The following is a 20,105-nucleotide window of genomic DNA, read 5'->3' as shown; positions in this document are numbered from 1 at the left end:
ATTTAACAGTGTCTGATCAACCCTGTGCTAGCATTACCTTTCTCTCTCATTATACTAGTCTCCGGGTTGTACCATTTATCATATCAGCATGTTTCTTACTCCCTTGTCTCTTGTGTATAATCATGCGTAATTTATAAACCGGCCTTTCATTTTCAGTTTGTTCGCTTTGTAATGGCCAAACAATTCACTACCTGCAACTGGGCTCGTTCCCGGGTTACTGAGGATCAATTGAATGAGATGGTTAGCATCGGCTCTCTGCCTAAGAAAACTGAGATCAAATGGCGAGTTCCAGGAACAAAGAATCCTCCAACCCCAAGACAAGGTGAGGTGGTAATCTTTGTTGACCATATAGGCCGTGGTTTCAAACCGCTAGGGTCAAAATTTTATCGAGATGTACTTGCCAGCTTCCAACTGCATCCACAAGATATTGGTCCCAACTTAGTCTCCAACTTATGTAATTTCCAAGTCTTCTGTGAAGCCTATTTACAAGAAGAACCAACTGGAGAATTGTTCCGGGATTTCTTTCACTTAAACAGGCGCACAAAGTTTGTGAATGGCCCGAACACAGAGCTTGGTGGTGTCTCGATTCAAAAGCGGAAAGAAGGGGAATTTCCTCATGCCAAACACCATAGCCACCCAAAGGAATGGAACCAAACATGGTTCTATTGCAGAGACACTTCGCTTGAGGATGAAAATCCCCCCGGCTTTCGTGATCATAGATTATCCAATACTCACCCAATGCCACAATGCATGAGCTCTTTAGAAAGGGCAAAATACGCTCCTCAAATCGCCAAGCTCCGGGCCTTTATGGCAAACGGTTTAACAGGCATGGATTTTGTGCACTGTTGGATATCCTGGAGTATCTTGCCGCTAAGCCGGTGTCCCGGTTTAATGTGCGAATATACCGGCGAAGTTGACGATCCCCAACACCACTGCAATATCCAATTATTTGAGGAAGAAGTTACCGAAGGTGTAAAGAAAATTCTGAATGAATCGGAACTGGTCTGTAGTCAAACCGGTCTGAGTCCCTTCTATACCAAAAACAAACCGCCTGCTGTAAGCATGACACTTCCTCTTCATCTCTAATATCTTTAACTTATACAAGCTGTAACCCTTCTTCTTTATATATATATATATAGGGTAATGACCCTTTCTGGAAACAGAAATCCATAGAGAAAGCGGCAAAGCCAACTGGAGACAAAGTGGTCAAACCAACCCACCCGAAGACCAAAGCCGTAAAACGGACGTCAAAGCGGAAAATGGCTGACCGGATTAATATGGAACTTGATGATGATACTGATGACCCAGAAGTTAAGGTAGAACTTGACTCACTTGGCTCTCTTTTTATGCATCTTGTTAACAATGATCTTCCTCAGGAGGAGGCAGAAGCTAGTCAGGCTGATGACGTAGAGGTAATTACCCTTTCCTCCGGTTCAGACTCTATGCGAACACAAAAAACTCGCCAAGCAATCCGGAAAGTACGCTTTTCTCATCCTCTTGCTCACTTGGATCCAACATTTATTTTGAAGAATCTACAGCATGAAGCTCGCCGGACAACCCGGCACAGTGGCCAACAGGTCACCTCTACCGGTTTACCTGATACTCCGGTTCAGAAGCGCCGGTCTGAGGTCTCTCCTACTTCTGACCATTCTTACCCCAAGGCAGGTTATTTTAGACAGCCTCTTAATCCGTCCGATTCAAATTATCAGGTGACACCTCCTTCCTCTTCTGGTGAATCGACAGCAACTCAACTCCCCCTTTGAAAACTATGGCCGGGTGAGTTATGAAAAACCTTTCCTTTCAATGCGCCCTATATCTTTTGAACAGGATGTTAATCCTTTTTAATTTTGTTTGCAGGGCCAAAGCCAGACCCAGCAAGAAAGCTCGGGTCACCAATCCGCCAAAAGACCCTGTTGCCAAAGAAGAAGAACCAAGAGGTGAACCGGAGCAAACTGGTGAACCGGAAGACCTTCATCCTGAAACAACTTTTGATGATCCGCCCCTTGACGGCCAATATACTGACAAACCAACAGATGCTGAACCTGCCGCCCCTGATACTAAACCAGCAGAACCAAACCGGGCTAATCCAATGAAAGACACTGAAATTCCATCATCATCCACCAAAAATCCTGAAGGCCAAGGTGATGACGTTATTATTACTGGAACAGGCCACAGCTCTCCTGGTCATCCCGTCATTTTGGCTCAGCATAGTGCCAAAGAAGAGCAAATTGCCAGGGATAAAGGTAAATGGAGCAGCGACTTATCAAACTATGCTCATCTTAACACTGATGAACTTCATTCCGGCTTCTTGAACCATCTGCACTCAAACCGGGATTATGAAGCCGGTTTGGTGAATTTGATGAAAGAACGATATGAGGTAAATGCTTCTCCTTTGTATATTGATTTATAGCTGAAATACTATTCCAAGTAGCCTCCAAGAGCCGTTTTATGATTGTTAATCATAAATCGGGTCTTTGTAATACTTCAAGCATCCCATCATTGATCCTTGCAAAGGCGTGTCCTCAATCATAAAGAAGACTCATGTTTGAAAAAATTAGATAACGTTCTGCAGCATAGCCCCCAAAGGCCGGTTTAACTTGGCAAGTTAATCCGGTTTTTAATCCACACCGCCGGTTTAGAACAAACGTACATTAGCCCCCAAGTGTCAAGGATAATGCTTGCATTGTTCTGGAGACTTGTATAGAGGGTAGTATTTGAGAGCAAATAGGCATTAGCCCCCAAGTATGAAGTGGATAACTTGTTATATGCTTTATACTTAGTGCATAAACATGTTGTTTTGTTGAATATACCTTCAATGTTGCAGGCTGAACTGAGAAGCAAAGATGCCCAAAACTCTGACTTGCAAGAAAATGTGAAGTCTCAACAAGCCGAAGCTGCAAAAGCCAAAGAGGAGCTGACGCAGGCCCTAGCCGGAATGGAAAAATTGAAAGAATCCTTCAACCGAGATCGTGCTGAATGGGAAACCGAAAAAACCGGTTTGACCAAAAGAGCTGTAGATGCCGAGGAAGCCCTGAAACCGGTGGTTGAAGAACTAACCGATTTGAAGCGCCAAATCAATGCTATGACCTCTGCTATCTTTGGTAAGTGTCTGCTTATGTATGTTGCACCAGTCAATGAATCTTAAACTGACCAAAATATTGATAAAATCTTTGGTAGGAACTCGGATCACTCATCTTGGTACAGATATGTGGATGAAGCTCAAAGCGGCATATACATTGGTTGAGCAGCTATACTCTGGATCTCAACGAGCCATTAGTACAGCGGCTTATAACAAACCGACGCCAACGTTGATTAAGGAGACCCTTGAGAAGCTGGGCATGTTACCGGCGCGTATTGGCGAGTTGAAAAGAGCCGCTGCGAGAGCAGGAGCATTAACCGCCCTTATTCGAGCCAAGGCCTGGATTCCAGACCTTGAAGCGGAGGATATCATTAAAGGATATCCAGGCGTTAAAGAAGACGGTTCAAACTTTGACAATGATGTTCTTCGGCGGCTGACCAAATAGATGCGGCCAGCGGCCAGCAAATTGGCTGAGGACACCGATTTGTCCCATTTTCAACCATTTTATGACGCAGAAGGGAAAAGACAGCCGGCCGATATCCATGAAGTCGAAGAACTTGTGCCTCCGATTCGTAAGCACACTTATGCCCCTGATATTAACCCTTCTGATCTTATCCATGAGGAGGCAGTGTTCCAAGCTTTAACTGGAATCGACTGGTCAACGTCTGATTTCCAGCGGCTGGGGAGGGATGAAGAAGTGCCAACACCAACTGATCCGCAACCGTCAAATCGTCGTGATGAAGAGTCCTGATCCGGTCGCCGGTTTATATGGCTACTATGAAAAACAATGGCACTGTTTGAACCGCTTTGAAGCTTCATGTAATAGGATAGCTGAAACTTTGTTTATCTGCCATGCCATCAAGCATGTTTCATAACGCTTTGTGACAATCTGTGTCGTCCTTCAGGATATATTTTATGCATAGCCTATGATGACTTGCCTTCCTGGGTCCAAAAAACTTAAAAGTGTCTAGCGGTTTACCGCTAAACATGTCATAATATCCAATAAGTATATAGTACTTTAGCTGAATAATCAAGTGTTTGTACAAAAAATAATGTACAGAGCATACCTCATTGATTGACCAAACGTGTATACAGCAAAGGTGTTTAACACCAACCCGATAGGTTTGGTAATTTCATCTTCATAATGCTGGCCTATCTATTAAGCCGGACCGGTATAACTACCGGATTTTCTTTATAACACTGGTGATTTAGTCAAACCAGACCGGGTCAATGACCACTGGTTTATAATTGATCATGTGCCAACAACTGGTGGTTGGAAAGCAAGTCGGGTCAAGGACGCCGGTTTATCAAAAAATACTTATGATTGTCAACAAACAAAATTCAAATAGGAAAATATGCGAGGCTTTTTACGAACTGCCAGGCTCCAAATCAAGGCTTTTCATGGGCTGCCAGGCCTCTGAGTTAAACCATTTAACAAAGCCTTTTAAGATGGGCCTCCAATTAACCAATCATCGTTTTAACTGTGACAAGTTCAGGGTCTGTAAAAAGATCGACTTGTCAAATGTTCGATGGGTCATGCCAGGATTACCTGGATAGGAGTGGCTTACTTGATGAAGGCAGGTTAACTCGAGGTTTTAGGTGAATACACCAGGCTTCCAAGCCGTGGCTTGATAGCCAATTACGAGGGTCCTTTCAAACTCTTTGTTGCTTTGCAAAAAAGAGCCTCCATGTAACTTTGTGAGCGATGCTCAGCGTGTGCCTATGTTTGAGTTTGTACTGTGTACAATACCCTCTTTGGCTCCACAAATTTTTCCTTGTGTGGCTGAAATGCCTATCAAGAGGTGTAGCTGTGGTTCAAACATGACCAAGCCCCCTAGTGATTTTATTTATCTTTATGCAACTGCTAAAGCCGGTTTAACAAAGACTCAGCTTTAACCGTTAACTTGTAAAAGCACACATATGATATAAGAAAGAACAGATACCCCACTTATAACAGAGGCTCCGGTTTATTATATGGTATATACACTATCATAAATATGTATAGGTGAAGAGCCTATGGCTTCAAGTATAGTAAGGCCGAAGGAGAGCTATGTTCCATGGCCGCTTTGTCTCCTCCTCCGATTGACGTGAGTCTTCATGCTCTCGAACATCAATGAGGTAGTAGGATCCGTTGTGCAGATTTTTGCTGACCACAAAGGGTCCTTCCCAAGGGAGGTATAACTTGTGCATATCAGTCTGATCTTGGATGAGCCGGAGCACCAAATCACCTTCTTGAAAGGTTCTAGTTTTAACCCGGTGGCTGTGATAACATTGAAGATCTTGTTGATAAATCACCGAACGTGCTGCTGCAAGATCCTGCTCTTCATCCAACAGGTCTAGAGAATTCTGACGTGCCTTCTCATTATCAGCTTCAAAATAAGCTGCCACACGGGGCGAATCATGACGGATGTCACTAGGAAGAACCGCCTCCGCTCCATAAACCATGAAGAAAGGCGTGTAACCCGTAAACCTATTGGTTGTGGTGTTGATGCTCCATAACACAGAAGGTAGCTCCTCGACCCAACAACCCGGCATCCGCTTTAAGGGAACCATAAGCCTTGGTTTGATACCCCATAGAATTTCTTGATTTGCCCTTTCCGCTTGACCATTAGATTTGGGGTGAGCCACTGATGCTAGATCAAGCCGGATGTGCTCACGTTGACAGAATTCTTCCATCTCGCCTTTTGATAAGTTAGTACCATTGTCCGTTATAATGCTATGTGGAAAGCCAAACCGGAATATCACCTTTTTGATGAATTGAACCGCCGTGGCTGCATCACACTTGCTGACTGGCTCTGCCTCTACCCATTTAGTGAATTTATCAACTGCTACTAACAGATGGGTCTTCTTGTTCTTGGAGCGCTTGAAGGGTCCAACCATATCCAGCCCCCAAGTTGCAAATGGCCACCTAATTGGAATCATCCGCAACTCTTGAGCCGGAACGTGCGCACGGCGGGCAAACTTTTGACATCCATCACATCTTTTGACTAAATCCTCTGCATCAGCATGCGCCGTCAACCAGTAAAAACCGTGGTGAAAAGCTTTGGCAACCAACGAGTTTGAACCAGCGTGGTGACTGCAATCCCCTTCATGAATTTCTCGCAAAATCTCACAACCTTCTTGAGGAGAAACGCATCTCTGAATTGCTCCTAAAACACTATAACGATGTAACTCCCCGTTGAGTATGGTCATGGACTTGGACCGCCGGATTATCTGTCGAGTCAACGTTTCCTCAGCTGGTAACTCGCCCCGGTTCATGTAATCCAGATATGGGATCGTCCAATCCGGTATGGCATGCAGAGCTGCCACCAACTGAGCCTCCGGATCAGGAATAGCCAAATCTTCTTCGGTTGGTATTTTGACTGGCAGATTGTGCAATACATCAAGAAAGACATTGGGTGAAACCGGTTTACATTGGGAACCAAGACGACTTAAAGCGTCCGTCGCTTCATTCTTCCGCCGGTCTATATGGTTCACCTGATAACCTTTAAAGTGACCAGCCACTGCGTCCACCTCTCGCCGATATGCAGCCATGAGTGGGTCCTTAGAATCTCAAGTGCCAAACACTTGCTGAGCCACTAGATCTGAATCGCCGAAGCACTTAACCCAGCTCAAATTCATCTCTTTAGCCATCCGAAGACCGTGGAGTAAAGCCTCATATTCAGCTGCATTGTTAGTACAAGGGAACATTAAGTGGAGGACATAACAAAACTTGTCACCTTGTGGGGAAGTTAATACGACTCCAGCCCCCGAACCCTCTAACTGTCTGGATCCATCAAAATGAATAGTCCAATACGTATTATCTGGTTTCTCCCTAGGTGCCTGTAACTCTGTCCAATCGTTGATGAAATCTACAAGTGCTTGGGACTTGATCGCCGTGCGGGGTATATATTTGAGCCCGTGAGGTCCAAGCTCAATGGCCCACTTGGCAATCCGGCCAGTTGCCTCTTTGTTTTGAATGATGTCACCCAGAGGGGCTGAACTGACCACTATGATAGGATGGCCCTGAAAATAGTGTTTGAGCTTCTGGGTTGCCATAAACACCCCATACACCAGTTTCTGCCAATGTGGATACCTCTGCTTTGACTCAATGAGCACCTCACTGATATAATAAACCGGCCGTTGAACCGGATACTCTTTCCCTGGCTCCTTGCGCTCTACCATAATGGCTACGCTGACAGCCCGGGCATTAGCAGCCACATATAATAATAATGGCTCTTTATCGACCGGTGCTGCTAGCACGGGCGGTTCCACTAGCTGCCTCTTCAGATCTTCAAACGCCTTATCAGCTGGCTCACTCCAGACAGAGTTATCTGTTTTCTTGAGCATCTGATATAAGGGGATGGCCTTCTCTCCAAGGCGGCTGATAAATCGGCTCAAGGCTGTAATCCGGCCGGCTAGACGTTGCACATCGTTAATACACGCCGGTTTAGCCAAGGACGTAATTACTGCAATCTTTTTCGGATTAGTCTCAATGCCTCTGTTTGAAACCAGAAAACCTAAGAGCTTGCCTGCCGGGACACCGAAAACACATTTCTCCGGATTGAGCATCATCTTGTAAACCCGGAGATTGTCAAAGGTTTCCCGTAGATCATCTATCAATGTCTCCTCCTTTCTGGATTTGACCACAATATCATCCACATACGCATGAACATTGCGCCCAATTTGCTTATGAAGGCAATTCTGAACACATCGCTAGTAAGTTACCTGGGCACTCTTGAGTCCAAAGGGCATGGAAACATAGCAGGAGGCTCCAAAGGGAGTTATGAAGGCTGTCTTCTCCTGGTCCTTAACTGCCATTTTGATCTGATGATAACCAAAGTAAGCATCCAAAAAACACAAACGGTCACAACCCGCCGTAGCATCAATTATCTGATCAATGCGAGGGAGAGCAAAGGGGTCTGCAGGGCAAGCCTTGTTTAAATCTGTGTAGTCCACACACATGCGCCAAGTGTCGTTTTTCTTAAGAACGAGCATCGGATTGGCTAACCACTCTGGATGAAAAACTTCCACAATAAACCCAGCAGCCAACAAACAGGCTACCTCTTCATCTATAGCCTTGCACTTTCCTCATTGAAACGGCGGAGGAATTGTCAGACCGGTTTGAATTTAGGATCAATGTTGAGTGTGTGCTCAGCGAGTTCTCTCGGTACACCTGGCATGTCAGAAGATTTCCATGCAAAGATGTCCCGATTCTCATGGATGAAATTGATGAGCGCGCTTTCCTATTTGGGATCCAGGTTAGCGTTGATGCTGAACTGTTTGGATGAATCGCCAGGAACAAAGTCAACCATTTTAGTGACTGTAGCTGATTTGAACTTCAATGCTGGATCAAGTTCCGTGGTTGGCTTTTTTAAGGAGGTCATGTCTGCCGGATCAACTTGCTCCTTATAGAATTTTAACTCCTCCATGGCACAAACCGACTCAGCGTAAGCCGCATCGCCTTCTTCACACTCCAAAGCAATCTTTCTACTTCCATGTACTATGATAGTCCCCTTATGACCTGACATTTTAAGTTGTAGGTAAACATAACATGGTCTTGCCATAAACTTATCATAAACCGGCCGCCCAAACAAAGCGTGGTACGGACTTTTGATCTTCACCACCTCAAATGTTAATGTTTCTGACCTTGAATCATAGTCATCTCCAAAAGCTACCTCCAGAACTATCTTACCAACAGGATATGCAGACTTACCAGGCACCACACCATGAAATACCGTATTCGACGGTTTAAGATCCTTATCTGTCAACCCCATACGGTGGAATGTATCATAATACAAAATATTGATACTACTTCCCCCATCCATGAGCACTTTAGTGAACTTGTATCCCCCAACTTGAGGGGCTACCACCAAGGCCAAATGACCTGGATTATCAATCCGGGGCGGGTGATCCTCTCTACTCCACAAAATAGATTGCTCCGACCAACGTAAATACTGAGGTACTGCCGGCTCAACAGAGTTGACTGCCCTTTTGTGAAGCTTCTGATCACGTTTGCACAAACTAGTAGTGAAGACATGATATTGCCCGCTGTTTAGCTATTTGGGATTGCTCTGATAACCCGACTGCTGCTGCTGCTGCTGACTCCCCTGATGGTTGTAACCTCCCTGGTTGCCTTGGTGTCCTTGATTGACGTTTCCAGTTTGATTGCCTGGAAACCCTGAACCGGAACCACCACTTCCATAACCCGGCCCGTGGAAACCTCCTCCTGAACCGCCGGGCGGGCCGTTGTCATATTGGAACATATTGGAATTCTTGAAATCCCGCATGATATAACAATTTTTCCAGAGATGTGATGCCGGTTTATCCTTCGACCCGTGCTTTGGACATGGCTGATTTAACAAATGCTCCAAACTGTTCCCTGGACCTCCACCCCTCTGGGCTGCTTGCCTTTACAGCGCTGGCCATTCTCTTGCGCGTTGGTATTTGCGACAAAGTCCAAACCACTATCGGCCTTGCGCTTACCAGCGTTTCCATGGCCTGCCGGATTATGTTGTTGGTCTTTGGCATTGCCGTTCTTCTTACCCTTCTCCGGTTTGTCCTCCTCTTAATCCGGATCCTTGGTATTATCTGAATCGGCATATTTAATCAAAGCGGCCATGAGTGTTGACATGTCGTTGCAGTGACGTTTGAGCCTTCCCAACTTCTGTTTCAGCGGTTTGAAACGGCAATTGCCCTCTAACGTTAACACTGCGGTATCTGCATTGATACGATCTGATGAATGCAAAATCGCGGAGACCCATTTAACCCAATGGGTCATGGACTCCCCTTTTTCTTGGACACAAGCGGCCAGATCTACAATTGACATCGGTTGCTTACATGTATCCTTGAAGTTCTGGATAAACCGATGCTTCAGTTCGGCCCATGATCCAATAGAGTTGGTCGGCAAGCTCTTCAACCAAGTGCGAGCTATTCCTTCCAACATCATGGTGAAATATTTAGCACACACCGCCTCATCCACATCTAACATCTCCATTGCCATCTCATAGCTCTCCACCCACGCCTCTGGCTGCAAATCAGCGGTGTAATTTGGTACCTTACGGGGAACCTCGAAATCATTGGGTTGTCGCACATTACGCAAAGCGGGAGTTAAACACGGTACCCCTAAGGAACTGAACATCACCCCTGGCTCCATGGAGGCGGTGGGGTGAACCGGAGTATGCTGTCGTGCTCCGTGTCGAGCTGTCAACTCGGCCTCTCGACGTGCGCGGCCATGGTCCACAACATCTTGCGCATTAGCACCTCCCCCAGCCGGGTTGTTCCCTCGTGGGGAATTTCGGCGACATGCACTACTGGACACGGCCGATTCGTCCTCCACGTGTCTGCTATAACTCCGGCTTAGACCGGGAGTGGAATGAATCCTCTCACGGCTGTGTGAATATGCTTGCTGTTGATTTAGTGCTGTCTGAAGGAGATCCCTAGCCCGACGCGCTTCCACTGCAACTGGTGACTCGCCGTCGGTTGAAAGGTCCGCCAGGCGTGAAGCGACGGCCACAATGTTGTCCAACGGGTTGAAATAATGCCCGGGCAGCGTTGATGGTACAACATTGTTCTGGCGAGGCAGGTCCATCGTGCGTGGCTGAACCGGCGCTCCTGCTCCCGGCGCCCCCACCCGGTTTAGCGTGGGCTAGTTACCAGCTCCTGCGCCTGGCGTGTTGAAAAGATTATGCGGCTCATAAACCGACGGGAGACGTGATCGGTACCTTCTTCTCATGACTTCCTCTGAAGCATTCTGATCCAGTCTAATCCGGTAAGCCTGTGCTTCCAACTCGGCCCGCTCCGTAGCCATCCTGGCATTCTCTGCTGCCAGGTCCGCTTTAGCCTGGGCTATCTGATCTTTCACCTTTACAATCTCCGCATCGTGCTGATCCTTGGCTGCTGCGTCTACCTCCGCGAACATCAATGTTGCCAGAGCGTCGAACAAATCAGACAAGACTTGGGTCGGAGGTGGCGCCGAGCTTCCTGCCCCTGCTGGTGTGGCCGTCGCTGAACCGGAGAGCATTGCTGCGGCAGTAGATGAATGAGACACCGATTGTGTGCCGGCCATGAAGATGACGGCCCGGTTTGGCAGACCGGGGAATCCGAAATACTGTTGCCCTCGGATCCTCCCTCAATCCGGCCGTCCTGCAACTGGTAGAGCGATTCGATTTCTCCAAAAGACTCGTCATAAGAGTTGACTATGGTTTCTCCATCGGACACCGGTCCGTCCTCGTACCCCTATCCATGGACGACACCTACAAAAGCATGCCTTGCCTCGAGCTGAACCGGAGAAGAACTTGCACACGCCGAGCCGTTTCAATGATGTCGGTGCAGATGTCCGGCTCGAGGGCCGATTCGCCGATCTTGCCGATGAAGACGTGAATCCCACCAAAGGGGACTCAGTACCCATATCGATTGAATCGGCCTCGGGACCCCATCCCGTGTTGTTGATGTAGAGCTTGCCGCGGCGACTCTTCATCATCTGGCCCACAGCGTATCCCTTGAGTCCATCGAAGCTGCCCTTCAAAAACTCAAAACCATCGTGCGATAGTGGAATTATTAAAATTTGTAGTAGCCATCAAGTCCAATTAAAGATAAATCAGAGAAATAGAAGATGTACAATGGACTGGCAGCAGCCTTAGAAATAGCAAACAATTATGTACTTGTAAATATACATGCAGTCATATATGTTGTAGCATTAAGTGTACTAGGTGAAAACAAATCCATTTATAGGACTGGGATTATGTTCCGGTTCATGGATGCTACAAAAAACGTGTACTATACAATAGAGGTTTGCATGTATTACAATCTGCTCTAGTTAAAAATCTAAACCTCTACATAATTTGCTACCCTGGAAATATTAGTTAATCCTTTTTGGGCTGATCTAAAAATGATAGCAAACTTACCTTTAGCTACCAGGACCGGCATACTTATGATCATTTGTACCACCTAGCTTATTAATTTGAACAAAAATACAAGGAAAACACTCGCACAGAGAGCATCACTGCACAAGATATAAGCAAAGAAGCATGGATACAGGGACGGAGACATGGCAATGTGCACATGCGGACATGGGATACAGAATTTTCTAAAAATAGCCATTCAATGATAAGGCGAATATATATAAAGTTAAATAGAAAATATGCTATGTGATATAGAGTTAAGACAAAAAAATAATGAGAAAGAGATAATACAGCCCCATTTGCCGTCTTATTTTTCAAGTGCTTGACTGGTCCTCCAGACCCATGTGATTGATCCTTCCAGATGCCATGCTACCCAACATTAAGCAGCCAAGCAGTAATCATTCATGTGTAGCAAGCAACAACACAAGCGTTCAGTCAAGCAGGTAGCAGCACAAGCGTTCAATCAAGCAAGCAGCCGAGCACAAGATGGGCATTCCTGCTGGAATAATATTCACATGAATGTGCTTGCAAACTAAACCATACATTTTCTGCTAGCTGCCATGATAAGGCTCGGGACTTGATACTATTTGCATGATAATTAGGGTTTTGCTACACATATATAAACATAGAAACCAATGATTGAATGTTCTTACTTAACCCAGATTTTCTATCACCATGTTGTGCCTTAATTATTATCAGTTTTGATAGAAACTAGGTATTATGACAGTCCAATGCATCCAATGTTTATAATGACATTACAAACTGTAGTGTGTGTGCTAAGTTATGAAGCATGAAACCTGACAAGAAAATTAAAAGGATACCTGAAAGAAAAACAAGTGTCTGGTTCAAACTGAAGACCCTTTTCCCCATTCTAAACATATTTTTTTCTGAACAAAGCATGACACCACACATAGCAGGGAAGCACACAATGCCCTTTATTCACACAATACCATTCAATATCTGATACCACACATAGAAGTGAAGCTGTGAAGAGAACATTTTGTTTCCATGCACGTTTTACACACCATTAGATTAACTATCGAAATTAGAAGTGTCATATGACAGGAAAAGTTCACAAGCATAATACCTACCGGTTCAACAAAAAGTCATATACATTAGAAGTTCCTCACTGCCATCTTGTGCTACAATCTCCGAGAATTGGAGGGCCACACAAAATTGAATTAGTGTACATATGTTCTGGATATGATTTAACAAAACTGATAACTAAGCATTGTACCACAGGTGGAGAAACAGAATTATGAAGCAAGGGCGTTCTCACATTTTGGCTTGCTTGAGGAAATGCCACTTGCCGAATCATCAAATTGTTTCTGCAAAAACAGACCAAGTGAGGCACCTCTAGTTATTTCTACAATGAAGTCAGTTCAACCGATACTTGTCATCAACTGATATTCAGTCACATGCACATCATTATTTAGAAAACACATGATGCATGGTACATGTAACCTACAATTAGAGCCTCTGCTTGCTGTAGGGGGAACTACACTTTTACAAGTATGTTCTTTGACAAATATGTCTTCTCTCTGCGGGCCATAGGCAAGTTCCTCAGCTGACAAATTTATTTCAACAGTAATTAAAAATAAAGAATTTCAGAAAGAAGAAAAAAAGTCATTGATGAGTTGCCTACCAAAAATAAACTTGTGGTAGGCTTGTAGGACCTGCCACAGGCAGTTTACAACCCTAAATGTCAGTTGCATCTACACTTATTGGTTGGCGGAAACTTAGTATGTTGTTTTCTCACAGAGTGTATACTGTATACTTGAAATCTGAATATTATTCCTATTAATTTAGGATAGCCATGCTAAAACATTAAGGCAGACCTCAAAGCTACTGAGTTGCATACCGCAGAACCACACCCAGCCATGTTAAAACCAAACAATCGCTTATTGTATTCTTTTTTCCTAGAGAATTCAGATAAGCAGTAATCAAGAATATAACTGCCATTAGCTGTGAGCCTGTGACCTAGGTCTAGATTGGGGTGTGTGCAGCGCGATAGAGAGAGGTTCAATGATAGTTGAACTGAAAGTGTTGCAAGGCCATATGCTTTCATCAACTAGACACGTTCATACAGAAAACCAGGAAAATGTATTTGGATACCAATACCCAAAGGAACCTTTCCATGTTTAGTAATGAGCTCTACGAGGTGCAGTAGATTATGGATCGCAATGTTCAAGTTCTTGGTGTGGGTCAAATATATACAGAATCTTCCCAGAAATTAACTAAATACGTAATTTATTTCTAATTACAAAATAAGCCACGAATTAGTCGACCCTCTGAAATTCTCCGAACTTTGACGAATCAACCAGATCAGTTACAGTTCATCATCATGGGACCTGCAGGGTCTCAAAGCACTCAGATTCATAAGGAAACGAGGAGTAACATAAGAAAAGAGAAAGAAATGGGCATTCAATCTTACCTGCAGCGGCTGGATCTAGAGGCAGGGCAAGGCGCGGGTCGCCGATGGTGGAGATCAATACCATGGGATGCTGGATGCGGGAGGGATGGCCGGAGTTGGGAGAGTCAGCGACGCGAGCGAACCAGCGGGCGGCGGCACCCACCAGGTGAGTGGGTAGCCTCGTGGCACCTCAGGCTGCGGTTGTTGGGGAGGCACAACAGAATCGACGAGAGCTTCTGGATTCAACACCGGGGGTGGGATTGGCAGCGGCGATCGAATCGGCTGAGCGGTGGCGGCGGCTAGGTGGGGATTTTTGTTAGGTATGTGTGTGCGTGAGGAAGATGGTGGGTTTGACTTGTTGTGGAGGGGGACTTCCAAAATATCTAGATTTTGGGCCTCGGGAGCGCGAGGCGCTTGGCGCTTGGATTTTGGCCCGCGCGCGATGAGACGAAATGGGTGGGCCAGGTATAACAAATGCCAACACTTTTTCTATCGAGTCGAATCGCCGACGCATATTCTACCACTGAAGGTGGTATTTACCAACAGAAATTACGTTGGTGGTTCGTTGAGATATACCGACGGATAATGTGTCAAAATGATGTATAACACTCAAGAGTCGGTGTGTCGGTATAGTTTGGGACAAAAAAAGTGTCAATGTTGTACGCTTTTACCAACAGATGCATGTCGTTGTTGTGGTGTCGTGGTGTAGTGCAAGCACCAACGTTAGCGGCGCCGCTCTAAGTCCCGCCATAGCAAAAGTAATGATACCGGCACAAAAGACAATAACACTCCGGATAATGCCGAAGATGACAACAATACCCTCCAGCACGATTTAGAGCGGGAGGGTGAATAAGCTAGCCCTCCAAAGCGGGCAGCAGATAGAGAATCGGAGGAGGACAATTACATGCCTCTCTCCGAAGACGAGGTGAGCCTCGGCGATGAAGAATTTATCGTGCCTGAGGATCCCGTCGAGTAAGAGCGCTTCAAACGCCGGCTTATAGCCACAACAAATAGCTTGAAGAAAAAGCAACAATAGCTTCGAGCTGATCAAGATTTGCTATCAGACAGATGGACCGAAGTCTTTGCGGCCGAGGAATACGAACTCGAGCACCCATCCAAGAGTTACCCAAAGTGCAGGTCGCTACCCCGACTTGAGGAGGAAGCATTGAAACCTACATCACTAGTGTATGATGCGGCTGACCAGCCACCTCGTGGCCGAGCCAGAGAGGCATTTCAGCCTGCACCCCGTCGCCACTCAAACAAAAATACCAAGGCCCGGGGCAACACATGGGACCTGCGAGACGTATTGGAAAGCAGGGCAAAACATGCAAGGTCGATATACGGGTCATGGGGGCGCGCGCCAACGCAGGATGATGACCGTCACGCCTGATACACTAAAAGTAAATCCAACCAGGCTGAATACAGCAGACAAGACTCATATGAACTACGTCGTGATATAGCCCGGCATAGAGGCGCCGCACACCCCCTATGCTTCACTGATGAAGTTATGGATCACGAATTCCCGGAGGGTTTCAAACCCGTAAATATCGAATCATATGATGGTACAACAGATCCCGTTGTATGGATTGAGGATTTCCTCCTCCACATCCACATGGCTCATGTTGATGATCTGCATGCCATCAAGTACCTCCCACTAAAACTCAAAGGACCAGCTCGGCATTGGCTGAATAGCTTGCCAGCAGACTCCGTCGGCAGTTGAGAGGACTTGGAAGACGCATTCCTTGACAACTTCCAGGGCACTTATGTGCGACTATCAGATGCTGATGACTTGAGCCATATAACTCAGCAGCCAGGGGAATCGGTCAGACAATTCTGACACGGTTCCTAACTAAGAAAAACCAAATTGTCGACTGTCCAGATGCAGAGGCCTTAGCGGCATTCAAGCATAACATCTGTGACGAGTGGCTCGCCCGGCACCTCGGCCAGGAGAAGCCGAAGTCTATGACAGTTCTCACGACACTCATGACCCGCTTTTGCGCGGGTGAGGATAGCTGGCTGGCTCGCAGCAACAAAACATCAAGGAATCCGGGCACTTTAGATACCAAAGATGCCAACGGCAGACCACGTCGTAACAGACACAAGCGCCGCAACAACAGTGATAACGCGATGATACGGCAGTCAATGCCGGATTCAGAGGCTCTAGATCCGGTCAGCGGAAAAAGCCATTCAAAAGAAGTACTCCGGGCCCGTCCAATTTGGATCATTACTTGATCGCTCGTGTCAAATCCATGGCACCCCGATAAGCCAGCCAATCACACCAACAGAGAATGCTGGGTGTTCAAGTAGGCCGGCAAGTTGAATGCCGAAAACAAGGACAAGGGGTTGCATAGTGATGACGAGGAGGAGCCCCGGTCGCCGAACACGGGAGGACAGAAGGGGTTCCTCCCACAAGTGAAGACAGTGAACATGATATACGCAACCCACATTCCCAACAGAGGATGGAAGCGTGCACTAAGGGACGTCTATGTGATGGAGCCCGTCGCCCCAAAGTTCAACCCATGGTCCTCTTGTCCGATCACCTTCGATCGCAGGGACCACCCCACTAGCATCTGTCATGGAGGATCCGCCGCATTGGTCCTAGACCCCATCATCGACGGATTTCACCTCACCCGAGTCCTTATGGACGGCGACAGCAGCCTGAACATGCTCTATTAGGATACAATGCGCAAAATGGGTATAGATCCCTCGAGGATCAAACCCACCAAAACCACCTTTAAGGGCGTCATCCCAGGTGTAGAGGCCCATTGCACAGGCTCAATCACACTGGAAGTGGTCTTCGGATCTCCGGACAACTTCCGAAGCGAGGAGTTAATCTTCGATATCATCCTGTTCCGCAGTGGCTATCACGCACGGCTCGGGCGAACCGCGTTTGCAAAATTCAATGTGGTACCGCATTACGCATACCTCAAGCTCAAGATGCCAGGACTTAGGGGGTCATAACAGTCAATGGAAACACACTCGCTCCGCACGGAAGAGCACACTGCGGCCCTCGCAGCAGAAGCACAAAGCAGCCTTTTAAGGCAAGCCTCCAATTCGGCGATACAGCCCCCGGACACTGTCAAGCGAGTCCGGAGTAACCTGCAACAGGATCGCGTGGCACGTTCAGAGCTCGCCTAGCAATTCGGCCCCCGTCCCAGTCCTAGTCAAGCGACGAAATCTGTGCCGCATGTACATAATTACGCACTGAAAATATGTGATCAGGGCACGTCCCCGCAATGCGGCTTAACCGCCCTAGGGGCTGCATACCTTCATCATTTTTTCTCTTTCAGGACCTTACTCTCTGGAAGCCCTTTCCAGCAGTATGATTGCCGGACACATTACGGGAAGGAACAACCAAGGAGGCAAGAAGCAAAGACGTACAAGGGAACCCCCAGGTTGTCTCTAATAACAATCGATATACCCGCTTTTTACTACCCATACGCAGCTTGCCCTTGGATAGGACATGTCAAATAGTCCTATTTTTTTGCTTATTGCACTACTTGTATCAGTACGCTTCGACGTATTATTTAAATAACAATGCATAGCATTAGTCTATTATTGCATTATCCATCCCTTTTTTCTTCTATGTTCATTTACGACAACTTACACATGTACATTCTGGTACGGTCAACACGCCAGGGGCTTTCGTTTACCCCATAATACGGCGTGAGAAGTTCGAACACTTTCGACAGTGCGGCACCCCGAACTTATAGCATTGTATCCATCAGCTCCGAATCATGTCTTGGATTAATAGTTGGGTTTGCCCGGCTCCTGTCGGAGTAATGGGCCACGGGTAGGCTAATCCGAGTCCCTAAAACTTTCAAGACATCGGGGCAGGCTGCGCCCCTCAAGACCCCAGGACGAAGAGCCACCTTCTGAGAAGTCGGCGGCAAGGCAACCGACTGCCCACTCACGACCGAGTCCCATGAACGACTTCAGGATGAGCCGAATCCTGACTAACGACTTCCAGAGAAGCCGGCCTTGGGGAGTCGGCCCGTGACTCCAACAAACCCCATGCCCTCATCAAGAGGGACGGGACGGGGAGTGGCTACAGTAAAGCCCACTCCATGCCCTCATCAAGAGGGACAGGAAGAAGAAGAAGAGCAAGGAGTAGCGTGGAGGAGGGTCGCGCGTGCTCTGCCGTGCCCCCCTCCTCCCCCCTACTTATAGCCTCATGGGCTGCAAAGCCGAGGGGATGGTCGTGGGATTTACTGCGCCCACGACCCCACGACCCCCACGTTTCCATGACAAAGTTACTGCGCGCAGTAACTTCACGGGAATCCCAACCGTCTGCTCAGGCCGCAGCGGATCCGCTCGTGTGCCGAGGCGCGGTAATGGCGGGCCCCGCTTGTGGGCCTCTCCCGTCACGCGCGTGGGTAGGCAGACTGTCCCGGCCGCGTATTGCCACGTGACGGGCCCAGAATGGGCGGCGGCCTGGAAGCTTAGCTAGCACGCCACTTGGATCCCGTCGCGGCGTCCGAAATATTATACAAGTTAGAATTGAGCGAGTCCGACTCCTTCTAGTCGGCTCGGCAGAAGTCAAGCAAGATCCATGTCTCGGGCACCCGGAAAGAGAAACTGCTGAGGCTCCTCGGTCGATCATCCGCGGCGCCCTCATCAGCTTCGGGGACTACTAGCGGAGTAATGGGACACGGGTAGGCTAACCCGAGTCCCTGAACCTTTCAAGACATCGGGGCAGGCCGCACCCCTCAAGACCCCAGGACGAAGAGCCGCCTTCTGAGAAGTCGACGGCAAGGCAACCATGTAACGCCCTCGATGCGGCTATATCTCCTATGTGTCGAAGCACGACTTAGAGGCATAACCGCATTGAAAGCAATGTCGCAAGTAAGGCAATCTTCGCAACATCCCATGTAATATAGATAATAAAAGAGGAAGGTACATAGTTGGCTTACACTCGCCACGTCAAACAAAGTACATAAATAGCATTACATCATCCAATCACTTATGGCCCGAGTACGGTGCCAAAATAAAAGATCAACCCAACATGCGACACAGTCCCGATCGCCCAACTAGGCACCACTACTGATCATCAGGGAAAGACACATAGTAACAGCGTGAGTCCTCGTCGAACTCCCACTTGAGCTCAAGCGCATCATCTGGAACGGAGTCGTCTGGCCCTGCATCTGGTTTGGAAGTAATCTGTGAGCCACAGGGACTCAGCAATCTCGCACCCTCGCGATCAAGACTATTTAAGCTTATAGGTAAGGCAAGGTAAATATGTGGAGCTGCAGCAAGCGACTAGCATATATGGTGGCTAACCTGTTCGCAAAAGAGAGCGAGAAGAGAAGGCAAAGCGCGAATGAATAACTAGAGAACAACCTGCGCAAGCATTACTCCAACACCGTGTTCACTTCCCGGACTCCGCCGAGAAGAGACCATCACGGTAACACACACAGTTGATTCATTTTAATTAAGTTTAGGTTCAATTATCTACAACCGGGCATTAACAAATTCCCATCTGCCCATAACTGCGGGCACGGCTTTCGAAAGTTCAAATCCTTGCAGGGGAGTCCCAACTTAGCCCATGACAAGCTCTCACGGTCAACGAAGGATATACCTTCTCCCGAGACATTCCGATCAGACTCGGCATCCCGGTTCTACAAGACAACTCCGACAATGGTAAAACAAGTCCAGCAACACCATGCGCTGTGCCGACAAATCCTGATAGGAGCTGCACATATCTCGTTCTCAGGGCACACCAGATAAGCTA

General features: G+C 47.1%; 1 long non-coding RNA gene across 2 annotated transcripts; it reads right to left on the bottom strand.

The window, feature by feature from the left end:
• Window positions 1–12,142: 12,142 nt before the first annotated feature.
• On the bottom strand, window positions 12,143–14,768 carry LOC119318016. Of its 2 annotated transcripts, XR_005153887.1 has the most exons (3): window positions 14,396–14,768; window positions 13,430–14,312; window positions 12,143–13,289 (listed from the first exon to the last, which is right to left on the bottom strand). It is a non-coding gene; the product is annotated as an uncharacterized LOC119318016 (long non-coding RNA). The 2 variants fall into 2 exon arrangements; XR_005153886.1 differs by having other exon boundaries at window positions 12,143–14,312.
• Between the last annotated feature and the right edge of the window lie 5,337 nt (window positions 14,769–20,105).

This window comes from Triticum dicoccoides, chromosome 6A (genome assembly GCF_002162155.2).
Source record: "Triticum dicoccoides isolate Atlit2015 ecotype Zavitan chromosome 6A, WEW_v2.0, whole genome shotgun sequence".
Classification (NCBI taxonomy): domain Eukaryota; kingdom Viridiplantae; phylum Streptophyta; class Magnoliopsida; order Poales; family Poaceae; genus Triticum; species Triticum dicoccoides.
This window is presented reverse-complemented; position numbering and strand designations above follow the sequence as displayed.